Here is an 18,729-nt window from a genome sequence, read left to right as displayed (position 1 = left end):
TGTGTGTGTGTGTGTGTGTGTGTGTGTGTGTGTGTGTGTGTGTGTGTATGTGTGCGTTGTGTCTGAGGCCATTTTTGAACTCAGGTCCTCCTGACTCCAGGGCAGGTGCTATATTCACTGTGCCACCTAGCTGTCCCTATAAGAAGTTTTTTAAAAAAGTTTTTATTCCATAAATTTTGGGGCTACTAGTAAACTTTTCATTACAGAAAGATATAACAGTGTCAGAACTTTGCAAACATATATTGGATGCCTTCATACTTAAAAAAACAAATGAGTCAATGATGAAACAACATCTCATTGTATTCTTGCTGTTTGGAAAAGCATTTCAAGGAGACAGCATACTGGTCTCTTTCCTTTCTCCACTTTCACCTACCTGTTAGAATAAGGGGTAACATGTAGGGATAATGCCATGGCATGTGCTACTTGATTGAAAAGACAGTTTTCATTACAAAATATAATAGGTTCTTTTGGGTTCCAGCAAGCAAGGTGGCATAGACACTATATGTCTAAGTATATTATTTGAGTGGCAATGCAACTGAGAAGGAGAGGACCCACTTGTATCAGATAGAGATGTTACATAAGACAATTTGGTATTTGCTGTCAGTCTGTGCTGTTTTTCCATAGTGCAAAATTTTCTTTTCCATACTGAACCTCCTCCTCTCCCCAACTTTGACTGAATTCCATTCCTATCTCTTGACTAGGGACCTAGATTTGTTGATAACAATGACATTTTTGACTTGACTCCAGTACAGAATTTTGGTTATTCTCTTGGATCATTCATGGGTTGGATCATGTCCCTTTCCCTCAAGTATATTCCTTTTCCTTCCTCCACCTCCCTACCCCCATTTCTATATTCATTTGGCAGTGTGATCAACCATCTTTGGTTTTGGCTGAAATTGGCATGAGTTACTAGTACAGTGTTCAGTGAGGGAAGCCCATGCAGCTCATCCCTGACCTTTCTGCAGCTTTTCACAAACTATTCTGGTCATTCTCTTCTTATTTGACTTTCTTAATATTGTTCCTCCAACTTGTCTGATCCTTCACCTTAATTGAAAGTGGATTTGTTGAACATATACCATGTGCAAAGTGTGCTTGGGATTGAGAGTACAAAGGAGAAATCTGAAAAACAGTCTAGGAACTTAAGATATTTACACTGATGGATCATCATTCATTTCTTGGTCCTTTAATATGAACATTCCCCAGGTTTGTGCCTTCAGATATTTCCTCTTGGAGATCCCATTAGCTCTCATGGATTCAAACAACTCTATGCAGATGGCTCCAGCCTGGTGTGGTGATGCATGCCTTTAATCTCAATTGCTGGGAAGATTGAGTCTGGTGGATCTTGAGTTTAGGAGTGTCAAGTTGCAGTCAGCTATGCTGATTGGGTGCCCCAATTAAAGTTCAGCATCAGTAAATATAGTGAGCTCCTGGTAATGAGGGTTAGAGGGAAGCAAGCTGCTTGAGGATAGGCAAACTAGCCTAGGACAGAAAGAGAGTAGGTAAAAGAAGCTGTGTCAGTCAGTAATGGGATCAGGACCTTGAGTATCATCCTCACTTATAGACTGGGAACCCAGTAAAAAAAAATTATGCAAATAACTACTAAGTCTATATATCAGGTAATGCTCTTTGCAGTTTTTTGTGATTCATGAACTTAGTATTTCAGGATCTGCTGACCCCAAGAGCAGTGATTTATTTTGAGAATCTACTTATCTAATCCCAGGGCATTGCTCAGCATACCAGATGAGTCTATTCTATCTTTTGGTGCCCATACCAACACTGCTGTTTGCTAAGATGGAGAAATATCTATACAAAAAGGAGAATTTCACATTTTTGGAGCAGGCAATAGTCCAAATAACAAGACTTGTTGGGGATATCTTTTGTCTGCCCTAAAAGCCTAGTGGTCAATTTCATGAGCCTTTTCATGACTTTATATTTTCCTAGGATTTTTGCTGGTCACATATACAACATGATAATTGAAAATGTGTCCAGTCCTGTGAAGTATAGATCTGGGTAAAAGATCCCATGAAGAAAGTAGCAGTTTTTAATTTTATTCAGGTGACCACATTCATGTTTCAATTCTTCACAATGGTTTAACATCAGTTTCCAAGCTAGTTAAAAAAAGTAGGCAAGTTGATATAGACTTATCTACTTTCTGAAAGGTTCACCTTGGCAGTGAATATACATTGTATAATAAGCAAAGCATTTAAAATCTGTTGGAGAACACATACTGATTCTGGCCATCACACTTTGCCCCCTCGTTTTGGTACTATAACTATTGGTTATATAGTCATCATTGATCTACGTAATATATTGAATTTGCAAAATAAATATTCTTTAATTTAAAAGCTTATAGATCTACATATAGCCTGGGGTACAGGGAATGTTCAGGGAAGATTAGTACCTCTGGTACGAGGTCTGCTGAGTCCTTTTCAGGTCTGCTTTCCACCTTTGGTGTCTACCTGAATCACCCAACTCTTATGTGTGGCTCCAAGAAATCGTAGCATGCACAGCAACAATACCCCAGTAAGCCATTTTAGCAGACAGGATAAATCAGGTTTTAGGTAACTGAGGTGTCTTAAGTTCTTTGGTAAGTTAGGAGGGGTGTCTACCCCAAACATGTGAAGGTTTCTTCTGTTAGAATGGGGAAATGAGAACAATTTGTTTCAAAGGCCATGAAGGAGATGAAAATAGGTGCTGTGGAGTGCTTAGAGCTTGGTCAGATGTCAAAAATGCTAAGGTCATTCACTGAATCCCTTGTCATCACCGGCTGACTTTTATCTTGCCACTGGACTTCAGTTACTCTGGAAGACAGAGTGAGGTCCTTGACGTCTGCCTTACTTAAATCCAATTTATGTGTGAATCAAAAGACATTACTCCTACCATTTTACCATTTTTACCCACCTCAAAGTCCTGTGGCAATAGGCAAGTGACAAAGCAGCAGGTGTGAATATGCTGGTTGCTGTAGTCACAACCCTGCACCGGGGGCCCACAATGTTGTTTTCTTACTGGATTGAAACAGCAGTGGGATTTGGCAGCCCTGTGAGTGTCTGAGCAACCTTTTTGAAGGACTACACTGCCTATCTCCTGGCATGAGGAAGAGTCTAGAAAAGGTGCCCTAAAAATTGTCTTCTTTACCCAACCTTGGCCTGTGATTGTAACACAATATATGTACAAAAACTTTTGCAAGGATGATTCCACTCACCATTGGTGCATGGAAAGCGTGCATGCTCATGGACAGCACAAAATCCAGTACATGTGAAAGATGAACAACTCTTGTTGTGGGAGAACCCACCAGGTACTGCATCCAAATAGCAGCCCTGAGTGAAACAAGATTGGCAAATGAAGGTCAGCTTACTGAAGTCAGAGCTTGATACATATTTTCCCGGAGTGACCACGAGAAAGGGGGGTACTGTGAAACTGGTGTAGGTTTTGTAATTGAAACTAATCTAATCAACAAGCCTAATCAACAGGTTTACCAAAAAGAGTGAATGATGGGCTCATGACAATGTGATAAACACTTGCTGGAAAGTGCCATACCATCATCAACAGTGTGTATGCTCCCACCATGATGAACCCTGATGAGGTCAAAGAAAAATTTTATGAAGACCTAGAGACCCTCATCATCAATGTGCTGAAAGAGGACACGATTATAATTTGGAGGCGCCAACTACTAGACATGGCAGAGGGTACTTGGGGAAGAATGGAGTAGGAAACAGCAATAGTGACAGTCACTTACTATTAAAGTCTTTTGCATCTCATGACCTCATCATCAGCAATTCCATTTACCTAAATGCAACAAAACTTTGTGGATACACCCTTATAGCAAACACTGGCATTTAATTGACTATGTCATTGTAAAGAGAAGAGAAAGACAAAATGTGAGAGTGATGAAGGAGATGTATGGTACAGAGTACTGGATTGATCATAGACTTATCCTCTCTAAGCTAAATATTTGCATTCAACAAAAACAGTGGCTCCAAGGCAAGGTAACTACCAGAAGACTTAATATCAACAGATTAGAGTGCTTCTCCTAATGGGAATAGTTTGTTGCTAACTTGGGGGGAAAACTGAGTCAACATAGAGATGGCAATGGTGGAGCAAAAAAAGGAGTGGGCAGCTTTTGGAGATTTGGTGGACAGCATTGCATTTACTCATCTGGGTCAGAATAGTCACAAACATCAAGATCAGTTTGACAAAAATGATGGGGAAATTCAGAAGCTGCTAAACAAAAAATGAGAACTCCACAAAGTTTACCAGCAGGGTAGTTCATCCTTCTCTAAGAAAGCAGTGTTTAACCCCCATCAAAAGTAAAATACAAGGAAAACTTAGAGAGATGCAGGATTCTGGGCTCACTAAGAAGGCAGATGAAATTCAGTTTTACATGATAGTAACAGTCCAAAATACTTTTATGATTCCATGAAGGCTATTTATCAGGAAGTGCTGATGGAGCCACATTGATCAGTGATAAGGATATGATCCTAGAGAGATGGGTTGAACACTTCCATGGTGTTCTCAACAGACCAACATCAATCAGTGCTAATCCCATTGACCATATACAGGTTGAAGTCAATCCTTCTCTTGTCAAACTTCCAACTGAAGAAGAGCCTTTGAATGCCATTACACTCCTCCCATGTGACAAAGCACCTGGTACTGATTCTATTCCAGCTGAGATTTACAATGCAGATTTATACTGCTCATACAAAAGCTGACCAAAATTTTCCAGGTTATATGGCAAGAGAAAATTATCCCCAGGAGTTCAATGATACCTCCATTGTCCATCTTTATAAAGGTAAAGGAAATGGATTATCCTGTGACAATCACAGGGGATTATCTCTCTTAGTCATTGCTGGCAAGATTCTTGCCAACATCCTCCTTACCAGGCTGATCCTTTACCTGGAAGATGGTCATCTACCTGAGAGCCAGTGTGGCTTCAGAAAAGGCCAAGGAAGGGCTGATATGGTGTTTGCTCCAGGAGAAATGTCAGGAGCAGAACACAGAGATCTGTATACAATGTTCATTGATCTGACCAAGGTCATTAATACTCTCAGTTTTGAGAGCTTGTGGAAAATATTGGCAAAATTTGGCTGCTCAGAGTTCATCAGCATTGTATGTCAGTTTCATAATGGCATGCTTGTGTGGGTTTTGGAATATAGACAATGCTCTCATATTTTCTTACTCACCAATGGAGTGAAGCAGGGCTGTATGCTTGCTCCCATGCTTTTTAGCATGATGTTTTCAACAATGTTGTCAGATGCCTTCAATGAGGATGAAAAGAGCATCAAGGTCAGCTACTGCACTGACTGTAAATTACCTAATTTGAAAAGACTGCAAGCCAAGACTAAAGTGGAGGGAGAGTTGGTGTGTGATTTTTTTTGTTCACAGATGACTGTGCACTTGACGGAGCCTCTGAGGTTGAGATGAAACAAAGTATGCGTTGGTAGCCTTAATCTTCTATGCCAGAAGATTGTCCAGAAGTTCCAAGTTACATCGTAATGTAACGCTTTGCTCAGTTTTCAGGATTTCAAGGTTATTGCATCTATGTCATTGGTGTGTGGCAGAAATTTGGATGATTCATGAGTGATAGAGGGGGTGGATCAGGAAGAGATGATAAGGAGAGAGTAACTCTGGGGTGGGGGAGGGTGTCAGTTAAGCAACAAGTGAGGGGGTGAGGGACGTGGACCTTCCTGAACTGAGTTTGCTCTTGCTCCTTGGAATTGATACCCAGCAACCACCTTGAGCTAAGCTCCCCCCCCTCCCCCAGCAACTCAGTTAGCTCTTTTTGTCACTGATTAGATACAATATCTAAGTGAGCCACTTACCTCTTTTCAAGGATTATGTAATTTTTTTGTTTTGTTTTTATTGCTACATTTTGTCTTGACACAACAGAGATAGCTGGTAATTCCTTGACAATGGTTTAGCAACACCACTTAGTAGAGTGATTGCAACTGGCAGAGTATGTCATTTTCTCACTGCATAGTTTACTCTTTGATAGAGAAAAGAAGGTTATGTGCTTTAACTTCAGTAATTTTGTACCAGCCAGCTAAGATGGCACAGTAAGAGTAGTGGGCTTAGAATCAGAAAGATTCATCTTCATGTTCAACTCTAGCCTCAGACACTTAATAGCTGTGTGACCATGGGCAAGTCACTTTGTCTCAGTTTCTCATCTGTAAAATGAGTTAGAGAAGGAAATGACAAACTACCTCAGTATCTTTGCCAAGCAAACCCCAAATGGGGTCACAAAAAATTGGATATGACTGAAAAACAACAACAAGGGTCATAGAGTTAGAGCTGGGAAGATCTTAGAAGTCATAGACCCTTTCCCCACCCTTTAAAAAATATAAAAACAAAAAAAATTGTACCAAATTTATACAAATTTTCTCAAGTTTCTCTTAATTCCTTATATGTACAATTTTTTATGGTGCAGTTTGTATAGAGTTAATCAAAAGAGTTCCCTCATCAAATTAAATTTATTAATGAGGTAAGCTTTTGGGACTGGAGCTTATTGGGAGGGAAACTTTTGTCAAGATTTTAGGCTGAACATCCTTATTGAAAATATAGACACATCTTTTATTGTATCATGGAAAATAAGTTTTCCTAATGGGTGCTGCATCCAAGATAAATTTGGTGGCCCAGAGTATTGGAAGGAGGAATTCTTGTCAAAGAAACCAGCTCTTTTTGCTGGTGCATAAAAGGAAACTTCATTGAGGATTTGGGGTCATGCATCATAGATTTAAAGCTGATAGGGACCTGACAGGATACCTAGTCTAACTTTTCTTTTTGTGAATATCTTGGGATTTTTGGGGCTAGATTTCTTTCTTTCTTTTTTTTTTTGGAGAGGGGAAGGCAAGGAAATTGGGGTTAAGTGACTTGCCCAAGGTCACATTAGTATATTGGTATTTTGGGGTCTCGAGCACCTCTCTCCCTTAACCTCTTCAATTAAGACCTGAGTTCAAATCCAATCTCAGCTAGGTGACCCTGGTCAAGCAGCTTAAACTTTTCTCAGCCTCAGTTTCCTCATGTGTAAAATGGGGATAAGAGTAGCATCTACTACCTCCCAGGGTTGTTGAGAAGATAAAATAATGTTTGTAAAGCATTTCTTAAAGGCCTATATAAAGGCTGGGTATTATGTTTTTTTTTTTTTCATTTAAAAACATTAAGAGACAGGGTATGATGGGGTACAGGCTCTGGGAAACCCCTTGAACTCTGATTGAATCTTCCCACTTGATGAGGCATTTGCCTGAGGCCACAAGCCTTTCATTATTCTAGGCCCATATCTCTGTTACTCTTAACCTAGCCTAGCCCTCCACTGTCCAGCTACTTCCTATCCTTGATGCTATCAAAATATCTATACCCAAATCTGTTACCCTTAAACTAGCCTAGCTCCATTGTCTGTCATCTCCAGCTAGCCTTCAGCTATTTTTCACCCTTAATTTCATTACTAGAGTCTAACCTCAGTCTCCTCAAGATCCTCCTTAGAGTCTTCCTCAAGACCCTCCCCAAACTCCTCCTCTAGACCACCCCTAAATCCTCCCACAATCTTTCTGTATATAAGATGCATCTTGCCTCCATTAAGGTGCTGAGAATTCAATCTAGCATAGACTCATTCTGTGTCAGATTATTCTGGTATTTTGGGGTGCTCAAGACCCCAACAGGAACAACACACCATGTCCTGCTGAACGAATTAGACTCAAGTCTTCTCTCAGCCAAAGTAAAGCAAAGTTTATTAAAGATTTGCCTTCCTGGGTAGACTCTTAAGGAGCCTCAGTATATGTGAAGCTTGTATTGACAAACTGGCCAGAATAATCTGGGGTTTCCCTAAACCCTAAATCTCAACAGCTCCATAGGCTCTTCCTGCTGCCAAAATGATCCATGATGCTCCCTGAAGAGGTTACCCACTAAGAGGGTTAGGGTTGCTCTGGAGACCCCAAAATACCAACACACTGGGTCCTGCCAAATGAATTCCACTCGTCTTCTCAGCCAAAGAAAAGTAAAATTTATTGAAAGTTTGATTGCATTAGACACAGAGTAAGTCTGTGCTAGGTCATTCTAGGGTGGGAAGTAGCTGGAGACCACAAACAATGGTGGGCTAGGCCAGTTCAAGGGTGGATTGATAGGGTGGGAAGTCTAGTAAGTCTAGTAACAGAGGGTGAGAAGTCTAGTAACAGACTTTCCTCACCAAATGGGATGATTTAATCAAGAGTCCAAGGGAGGTTCCCAGAGCCTGTACCTCAATGACTCAAGGGGAGGTCAAGGGGGCTCCCAGAGCCCATACCTCATCATCCCCACCCTCAAATCTAAGAACTTGTATTAAATGGATTCAGAACTAGTTGAATGGCTGAACTCAAAGAGCACTCTTAAATTGGTTTGAGGTCAACTTAGTAGGAAGTCTCTAGTGGAGTGCCCTGGGGATCTGTGCTTGACCTTAATGATTTAATATTAAAGACACAAATGATATACTTACAAAATTTACAGATAACATGAATCTAGGAGGTAGAACTAATACATTGGATAACAAAATCACTATCCAGAAAGATCTATAGCATTGGGTTGAATATAATAAAAATGCAATTCAGTATGAATAAATATGAAATCATACTTGGGTTCAAGAAACCAATTCCAAAATTACAAAAATGAGGAAGGAATGACTGGATAGCTGTTTGTCTGAAAAGATCTGAAGGTTTGGTGGACTGCAAGTGCAATGTAATATGGCCACCAAAAAAGCTATTTCAATCTTGAGTTGCATTAAGAAAGACATAGCTTCTACTTTGATCAATACAATGATCCAATACAATTCCAGTGGACCCTTGATGAAAAATTCTATCCACCTCCAGAGAGAGAACTGATAAATTCTGGGTACAGATTCAAGTCTGCTTTCTTCACTTTATTTTTTTGTGTGTGGCTTTCTTGGGCAACATGGCTAATATGGAAATATGATTTGCATGACTTCACATATATAATTTATTACCATATAGCTTGCCTTCTCAAGAGAGGGAGGGAAGGAGAGAATTTGGACCATGAAATTTGAAAAATGAATGTTAAAACTTTTTTATTGTAATTAGGAAATATTTAATGAAATTACTATATATATTTTTTAAAAAGAGAAAGCTATGGGAGGTGACAATCTTTGTATTCTGTTCTGGTTAGATCATATCTGAAGTACTTCACTTCTGAGTACCACAGTTTAAGAATCACACTGATAATGTAAAAAGCATTAAAAAATGGAAAACCAAGATGGTGAAAGGCCTTGAGTTCATTTCATATAAAGATTGTTTGAAGAAAGAGGCTACTTAGGAGAAGAGAAGACTCAGGGTTGGTATGATGACTGCCTTTAAGTATTTGAAAGACTATCAGATGGAAATAGGATTAGACTTGTTCAGTTTGGCCTTAGAAGGCAAAACAAGTAGCAATGGGCAGAAAAATCAAATTTAGGCTTGTGGTGGAACAAAAGCCCAAATCTTAATTTTAATAATTATAGCTATCCAAAATTGGAGTGGGATATTTTATGAGATAGTGGAGGTCTTCATGCAAAGCTTGAATATACTTGTTGGGTATGTTTTCTTTTTCAGGAATGAGTAGGATTGAATGCCCCTGGTGTCCCTTACAATGCTAAAAATTTATAATTCCAACCCAACCTATTTAAACAGACCACTTACTTTGAAAAATGGGAAATGAATTTAAGGACATTGATACTGACCTGTGATTTCATTACCTTTTCCATTTCTTAGACAAGTTTAGATCTAGACTTATGATTCCATCACTGTAGGGATCTGTAGATCTCATTGATATGGTTCTTTAATGTTAGAATATAAGATAATTAAAGCAAGGGTTTAACAATCACAAGAAAGGATAAAGAAGAAATAAAAACATTTCACACAGTTAACAATAGCTGTGCCCAACAACACAGATTTCAATTCATCTGCAATTTAATAGTCCTAGAGAGGTCTCTGAGACACCATTGGGATTAAGTGACTTTCCCATCATCTCACAAGTACAGAAGAAGGTCTTAAACCTAAGTTTTGCTGACTCTAAGGTGGGCCTGCCATACACTGTGCCATACAATGGGAGAAAAGAAGTTTAACAGATATAAAGTGATCATGAAATTTCAGAAACTGCATAGGCAGCATATACTATGTCTTTAGCCCAGTGAAAATGTCCAGTAAGTCTTTAATGAATGAATCTAACATTGAAACTTTTAGTCATTAAAGTCAAATGATGGGGAAGAAATTTTTGGTTATTCCTCAAATTATATTAAAAAGCAGCTTCTTGCTCTGGTTCATGGCTTTTAATATTCTGACTTTGGCATTTTCTGCTTCTTCCCTTCCTTTTTTCCTAAAGAAAAAGAAAAAAGAACTACCAAAAAATCTTTTGTCAAATATTTAATGATTAGCAAATATACTGTTAAATATGCTAGAGGAATCACTATTTACAGAATTTCATTGATTATTATTAATTCAGTCTTAATGTATACCCTTGCAAATGAGCATTTTAAAATATTGACTTTTCTTCAAATGTTGCATATTTGTACTTCTTTTCTATAGAGCAAAACCAGGGAGAAACATGTGCTCCCTAAGGGAAAAACCATATCATTTTTGTTCTGTAACATAGAAACATCTTAAAATATCCCTAGATCATTTTCAAGGTTTAGTTAGTATATAGAATAAGTGCATAGATTACATTTATTGTGATGACCAAAGACTGAGGCTTAAGTTTCTTATCTCATTGTTTGAGAATTGACTTTTATAACACATCAAATGTTGCCAAAGTTAGTGAGGTGTCCTCTAAAAAGATGTGACCCTGGATATCAGACACCAGGAAAACAACACAGAGTAATGACCTATGCCAAAAATAAATGTTCTTATTGATTATTAAGTAGCCTCAATGCTCAGGAAAGCTGTTAAGTGACTGATCTTGGATATCTGTAGAGCACAGACCTCGTGACTGATTCCTTAAAGTTCATTTAAGTCCATTTGTGATGCACCTCTCTCCCTCTTCTCCTTTAAAATCTCTAATTTCTTTTAAACACAGCTTAAATGCAGCATCCTACATGAGGAGAGAGAGAAGGAAGGGAACAAGTATTTATTAAACACCTACTATGTTTTAGGAACTGTGCTAAGCACTTTACAATTATTACATCACTTACTCTTCAAGAAACCTGAGAGGTAGGTGCTATTATTATCTCCATTTTATAGATGAGGAAATGGAGGCAAACAGAAGGCCAAGTGACTTGCCCAGGGTCACACAGCTACTGTCTGAGGTTGAATTTGAACTCAAATCTTCCTAACTCCAGGCCCAGCACTCTACCCATTGTGCCACCTGGCTGCCTGTATGGAATATAGCTGGTGCTTAATAAATGATTCATGATTAACTCAGAGGTAGATTATAATGAATTAATTACAGATTTATTCTTTGTTTGCTTTCACTTTACCCCCTAAAGTTTTAGAGATTCAGTAATGGCAAAATTCATTTAGTTGACAGATATCATCAATTTTAATCAAGAAATTATTTTTAAAAATCAAAAGCATGAACCAAAGTAATGCTATCATGCTAGCAATATGCTCCTTTCCTAGTGTTCTCCATGTCTCTACTGGACACACCTTACTGTAGGGAAAGGCTAAAATAAGTATCAACAGGGGTGTGCAGCATTTATTGAACCTGAACTCACTCATGGGTCACTCTCCAAAATTTTCTGTGCCTACTTTCTTGAAAGTCCCCATTTTTCACTCCTGTTTAAGGATGAGTCTTTCCATGTTCCCCATTACTCTCCATTTCTATGTGTGTATGTATTGGGGGTCAGGGAGATACTCCAGCTCCTTCAGCATCTTCCACTAAGTCTTAGGGGTTCTGAAGAACTCCTTTCACTCCCTTTCCCACTTGTCTTTCTTTTCCATGTTTTTCTCTTCAGCAGCTGTTAGACCATGAGAATGACTTTGGTGCTCCTTCTAACCTCAACAAAGCTCTGGAGATATTGTGAAGGTGGGGCATAGCTAATAGTTGCTCCCTGATTGGGTGCCCATTGGTAAGTTAAGGAAGGAGGGCAATTCTGACACAAGTTTGAAGATTCATGAGTTTGCTATGTAGTTTCTTTCTTTTTTAAAAAAATAATTCTAGGGCAGCTAGGTGGTGCAGTGAAGAGAGCACTGGGCCCTGGAGTCAGGAGTTCAAATCCGGCCTCAGACAGTTGACACTTACTAGTTGTGTGACTTTGGGCAAGTCACTTAACCCCAATTGCCCTCCAAAAAGGAAAAAAAAAATTCTATATATTTTTGTTTTTAGTTTTCAACATTCACTGCTATAAGATTTTGAGTTCTAAATTTTCTCCCCTTCCCTCTACTCCCCCCTTTCCAAGACAGCATACAATCTGATACAGGCTATACATGTGCCATCATATTACACCTATTTCTACATTAGTCATGTTGTAAAGAAGAATTAGAACCAACGGGAAAAACCACAAAAAAGAAGAAAAAAAGAGAAAGTAGTATGCTTCAATCTGCATTCAGATGTGGATGGCATTTTCCATCATGAATCTTTTGAAATTGTTAGATCCTTGTATTGCTGAGGAGAATCTATCAAAGTTGGTCACTGCATAGTGTTGCTATTACTATGTACAATGTTCTTTGTTCTGCTCACTTCATTCAGCACCAGTTCATATAAGTCTTTCCAGGTTTTTCTGAAGTTTACCTACTCATTTCTTATGGAACAATAGTATTCCACTATATTCATATATCACAACTTGTGCAGTCATTCCCCAATTGATGGGAATCCCATGAACATCCAATTTTTGGCCACCACAAAAAGAGCTGTTATAAATATTTTTATACATGTGGGTCCTTTTCATCATTTTTATGACCTCTTTGGGAGACATACCTAGAAGTAATATTGCTGGATCAAAGGGTATGCACAGTTTTATAGCCTTTGGGGATAATTCCAAATTGTTCTCCAGAATGGTTGGGTCCATTCACAACTCCATCAACAATGCATTAGTATTCTAATTTTCCCACATCTTCTCCAACATTTATAATTGTCCTGTTTTGTCATGTTAACCAATCTGATAGGTATGATATGGTACCTTAGAATTGTTTTAATTTACATTTCTCTAATCAATAGTGATTTAGAGCATTTTTTCATATGACTATAGATAGCTTTAATTTCTTCATCTGAAAACTGCCTGTTAATATCGTTTGACCAATTTATCAATTGGGGAATGACTTATATCGCTATAAATTTGACTCAGTCCTCTATATGTAAGAAATGAGGCCTTTATCAGAGATACTGTCTGTAAGAATTCTTTGTCAGTTTTCTGCTTCCCTTCTAATCTTGGTTGCATTGGCTTTGTTTGTGCAAAACTTTCTTAATTTAATGCAAATAAAATTACCCATTTTGCTTTTTGTAATGTTCTCTATTTCTTATTTGGTGATAAATTCTTTTGCTATGTAGCTTCTTAGCCAGAAGGGTTGTACCCTTTTGTGTGGTTATTCTTTCGTGATATTATGTATAGAATACCAGCTTTCTACTATCTAGTAGGTGCAATGGCCAGATTATTATTATTTTCTTCATATTTTTGTGTGTGGCTTTGGTGACAAAAGATGTGGTAAGTCAATCTCTCTTGTTTCTTGAAGGAATTTCTGTAGTAGATCTGTTTTTAGCTTATATTCTACACTAATATGAAAGTTTTCATATTTGGCCAACATGACAATGCTCTAGTAGTCCAAATTACCTTTGGATTTTCTATGACACAGACTCTTTGATTTCAATGATAGTGGCACAAAATCATCTTAGATCAGTTTCAAAACACTTCCTGAGATGTACTGGATTGTGGTCCAAATAAAAAATAAATGAAAAATAACTTCAATCAGGGAATCCTGCAGAATCTACTTTCTTTAGTCTTGTAAATCTTTAGCTTTATTTTGGAGGAACATATACAAAGGACATTATGAGTCATAAACCTATTAACAGTTCAACAGAGGAGAATGATAAGAAAGCTAGCTAGTTTTTTGATGGGCAACCTTCTACAAAAATTCATTTCTACCTGAAGCATTTTGATTTAAGACATCAAGACACAAAGATATAAGTCCATAATAATAGAATTTCACATGGTTGTGTAAGTGGTGGGTAAAATATATTGAAAAAGGAGGCACTTTCTATTCATTATGGAGTGTCTCTAATGTAGAATTCAAGCTCCTTGAGATCATGAACTATTTTATATTATTTTTTGGTCTTTGTATTTCCATTGTGCCTAGCCCTTACCTGGTACTCTCAGAATGGTTGTTGAATCGAACTGGATCTCTCTCCAATCATACACATGAGCACATAAACCTCTTTACAAGGTTAGCTGTAATTATAGCAAAGTTTCCCAATCTTAATAACACAAAATTATGCTTATGCCCTCTTTATTTTATGATAACTGTACCCCTCACTCCAAATCACCTTCTGACAACAATTAGTGAAGAAGAGAGTTTAAGTGAATGGTATATGATTATTTACAGGCTCTTTGTTAACACAGTTTCAGCAGAACTATGCCTGGTCAGTTTGTTTGGGTTAATTTTCCATTTGCTCACATTCAGGAGTTTTCACTGAAATTATAATTTCCCCATCTCTTTTAATACCTACCCTTCATGATTCTTATATTCACTTTGTTAGGAAATGAAATACTACTTATAATTTTATAAATAAGTTTAAATAACAGTTAAATGTCACAACCTACTATAATGGTAGATCATTTGAAAATCCTAATTTATAGTAATAATCTGGGTTTCTTTCTTTTGTTCAGATCTATGATTTTCAGTGCAGATTTCAACTATTCTAAATTTCTAGTTTTAGAGCAGGGGTGGGTTCTTAACCTTTTTTTAATATGTCAGATGTCCTTGACAGTCAGATAAAGCCTATGGATCCCTTCTCAGAATAACATTTTTTAAATTCATAAAATAAAATGCATAGGATTACAAAGTAATCCTATAAATATATATTTATATATAAGCCTATAAATATATAACTCCTACATCCTATGAAGAGTATTTCAATTATGTTGAAATACAATTTTCATTTAGAAAAAATAAAGTTCACAGACACTGGAGTTAAGAACTTTTGTTTTTAGAATTGGCCTCTAAAGAGACTAAGGCATTGGGAGTTAAGTGACTTGCCCAGGGTTACATAGTCACTATGTGCCATAAGCAGGACTTGAACCTGAGTCTTCATGAGTGATGTCTAAATATTCATACTTTATTAATAATTGCAATTCACATGAGTTCCTTTGATCCAGCTATTTTTCCACTCCAAGATGTTGGGACAGTGACCAGCTATTACCTGCTCCTAGCTTTCTAAAAGGGATGAAATGTGGAAATGTAGGCACTGCTACAAAGAAAGTAATCCATTCTTTCCCCTCCCCAGACCAGATCAGAGAAGTTAACTGTTGTTCTTTAATGGAAGGTGCAAGTCCTACCTGAGCTGCAGAACAACATCTCCAACTATTTGTTGAATGTCTCCATCTGGATTTCCTATATTTAGAAAAAGAGAAACTGTTATCTTTCCCCCTAAACTTACCCTTTCTCCTAACTTCCCTATTTTTGTCAAGAATACTAACATTCTTCCAGTTAGCCTAGTTTGCAACCTAGTTATCTTTTCTTACCTCTTTACTCTTACTTACCCCTCATATTTTATCAGTTTCCAAGTCTTATCAAATGTATCTTCTCGACATTTTCCCCTACCATCCTGTTTTCTCTACTCACATTGCAAACACTGAAGTCCAGGCTCTCATCACCTCTTGCCTGAACTATTGTTATATCTCCTAATTTGTCTCTCTGTACCCAGCATCTTCCCTCTTCGATCCATGGAAGGAGGATGGCAGTATCTTAAGGTTTGATCATATTACTCTAAAGAACCCTCAGTGGATCCCCATTGCTCCTAGGATAAAATATAAACTCCTTTGTCTAGCATTTAAAATCCTTTACAATCTGGCTCCAATCTATTTTTCAAGACTAATTTCACATTATTTCCCTAATATATTCCTTGCTACAAACTGACTTAATTGACACTCCCTATACACAGAATTCTTTCACCTGTCTTTGTGCTTTTGTAGAGGCTATCCCTCACACTGGAATACTCTTCCCTTTCCCTTACAACTCTTAGAATTGCTATTTCCCTTCAAAGTTAGGTCAAGTGCCAACTCTTTTATGAGGCCTTTCCCGATTTCCATAGGATTACAAAGTAATCCTTTAAATATGTAATATATGTATTTCTATAAATGTGTAACTATAAAAATGTAACTGATCTCCCTGGTTGTTCAAGTGCTGCATCCCCAAATCACACTGTATTTATTGTGCACATGTATATATAATATATGTTATACATATTCATATACAAATATGTACACAGTATTATATATGTATGTGTTTTATATATATATATATAAAACAATATAACAATATGTATCTCCTGTATTTATCTATAAACATGATATGCCCCTTCTCCCAGTAGAAAATAAGTACTTTGAGTGCATGATCTCACTTTTATATTGGTTTCCCCAGTGCCCAGCCAGTTCTTGTACCCAGGAGGCACTAAATGCTTGTTGATTGGGTAATGGAAGGTTTCTTTCCCTTCCCTAGGTGATTTTGGAGGAGCTAACCTTTCTTTGTTAACATTATTTTAAGCCTTCCCCTCTCCCCTTTCCTGTAAACAGAATCAACTGTTCTGACCAACTCAACTAGAGCAACTCCTCTTACTGACAGCCCAAGCAGTTTGCCAGAGGGGAAAAATTTGGAGAGAAAAACAATTACATATTTCTAGGTAAGATGATGAAAGACATATTTAAAGGGTAAATAATGTGATTGCTGTTTCTGTAACAACAAAAACAGACCAAACAAAAAAGGAGGTTTTTCTAGCAACTTAATTTTTAGGTAGGAAAGTAAGTTTTACTATATCAGATCTGACCTTTGCTTTATTTTGTCTACTATTTTGTTTTCAACAATAGCCTGTCTGAATACACTTGATACAGGACAAAGCTGTATGTCTAGGAAGAAGGAAGAAAGTGAGACTATAATTTCACTTTTGAAAATTTAGTGAAAAGAGCAACTGTTTAAATTAATAGCATCTTCCTAAAACCTTAGTATAAGTTGCTTTCATGCTGTTAGGTACAATTGGGTTGGGATTTGGTAGAGCAGAAGATGCTGATTCTGTTAGGAACTCTTCTACTCATGGCAACTTCCAAAATCCCCAGTGTTACACACCTATTAAGAATTTGTTCTCACTTACTAGCCGTGTGACCTTGGGCAAGTCACTTAACCCCAATTTCCCTGCCCTACCCCCTCCAAAAAGTAAAAAAAAAAAAGAATTTGTTCTTTAGAGTATGCTGTATCTGTATTAGAGTTATTAACTCAAAACTACCAAAAAAATTTGCCATAGGAGGCAACAATTGAAATATAAGTATTTCCCTTTATATGGAACATTTGAGCTTCCTGGGATGTTCCTTAAAGGAAGCTTATCACTAGTGTGTTACCTACTTGGTGATGAATTCTTTTTTTAAAATTTATTTATTTACTTTTAGTTTACAACATTCAGTTCCACAATCCCTTGAGTTTCAAATTTTCTCCCCCTCCCTCTCTTCCATGGTGGCATGCAATCAGATATAGGATCTACAAATACCTGGTGATGAACTGTATCAGCAAGCACCTCAGTATCCCCAGGGTGGCTGCCAACACAAGTTCCTAGATCTGCTTTTCTAAAGGAAAACAACTCAAAATGGGTTAATAAGCTTATTTTAATCAAACATATGTCATTTACCTAGTTCAGGGGAAAAAGGTCAGCACCCTGAACTTCAGAGAATGCAGATAGGTTACAAGTAGAAGTTACAAGAAGACAGAGAAACATTTCAGCAGACAGGCCTCCAACTGTCTGACCATTACATCCATACCTAGTTAGTTACTAGAGAGGGAAGCATCAACATTTGGGTTTTCAAAGCCAGGGGGTTCAACAGCTACTCAGTCTCATCTGATCAAATCACACAACCCTTCTCAAAGTGAGCCCCCAAACAAAGCCTCACATCAGGGTTTATATAGCCAACCCCTGGGTCAGAGAATGTAACAACCCTCTTGACCCACTGTCCAATCAAAAATCATTCCCCGAAACCAAGTCTCCTGCCACAGGCTCTAGGTGCACTTAAGCCTATTAAAGGGCCTAGGGGCAGGGAAGATCTTAAATTCCCATTCCTATAACATGAACTCTTTGCAAAATGTCTCAATTTTGTACAGCACCTTTCTAGTTCTTTAGTGATGATGGCAGAGGGATGGAGAAGAATCATAAAGTTTTTAGACCACCTAAAAACACCAATTTAATCGTTAACTTCATCATCAAATATGAGATTTTTGTTTAATTACTAAAGAATGATAATTGTACTGATCCATATAATTCTTGATATTTTCACTATAAAGGATGCCACAAGGCAAAAGAAAATTATAGTTGAGTTGAAGGATGATTTTTAAGTTCTCCTTGAAGTAGAAAATAAAAGATTTACTTTGACATAGGTCAAAGGTTATAAGGAATATCATGGCATGGTTCATTTGATCATCTCATATTATAGTGTTCTTGATAAGTATTTACAAGAAGACTACCATGACAAGGAATATAGCTCATGGGTCACTATCTATTGCAAGGATTGAAGAAGGAAGGAAATTCTATGAAGAATTCAACAGGACTCTTCAAATTAAATTATAGTTTGACACTTAGTAACTTCAATGCAAA

At 37.5% G+C, this 18,729-nt stretch overlaps 1 long non-coding RNA gene across 2 annotated transcripts in view; it reads left to right on the top strand.

Annotated features, from left to right (window-relative positions):
* The window catches only part of LOC138148164 (uncharacterized), a 136,064-nt gene that overhangs the window by 14,290 nt on the left and 103,045 nt on the right, over positions 1-18,729 (top strand). For both annotated transcript variants that reach the window (XR_011164988.1, XR_011164987.1), the window contains exon 2: positions 16,673-16,779. This is a non-coding gene — a long non-coding RNA (uncharacterized lncRNA). The remainder of the gene's footprint in view (positions 1-16,672; positions 16,780-18,729) is intronic.

The sequence above is a fragment of the Petaurus breviceps genome, unplaced genomic scaffold, assembly GCF_028583685.1.
Source record: "Petaurus breviceps papuanus isolate PSGF00001 unplaced genomic scaffold, PetGlider_PUasm1.0 90822, whole genome shotgun sequence".
Classification (NCBI taxonomy): domain Eukaryota; kingdom Metazoa; phylum Chordata; class Mammalia; order Diprotodontia; family Petauridae; genus Petaurus; species Petaurus breviceps.
Note: the sequence above shows the minus strand (reverse complement) of the source record. Positions and strands in the feature narration are given on the sequence as shown.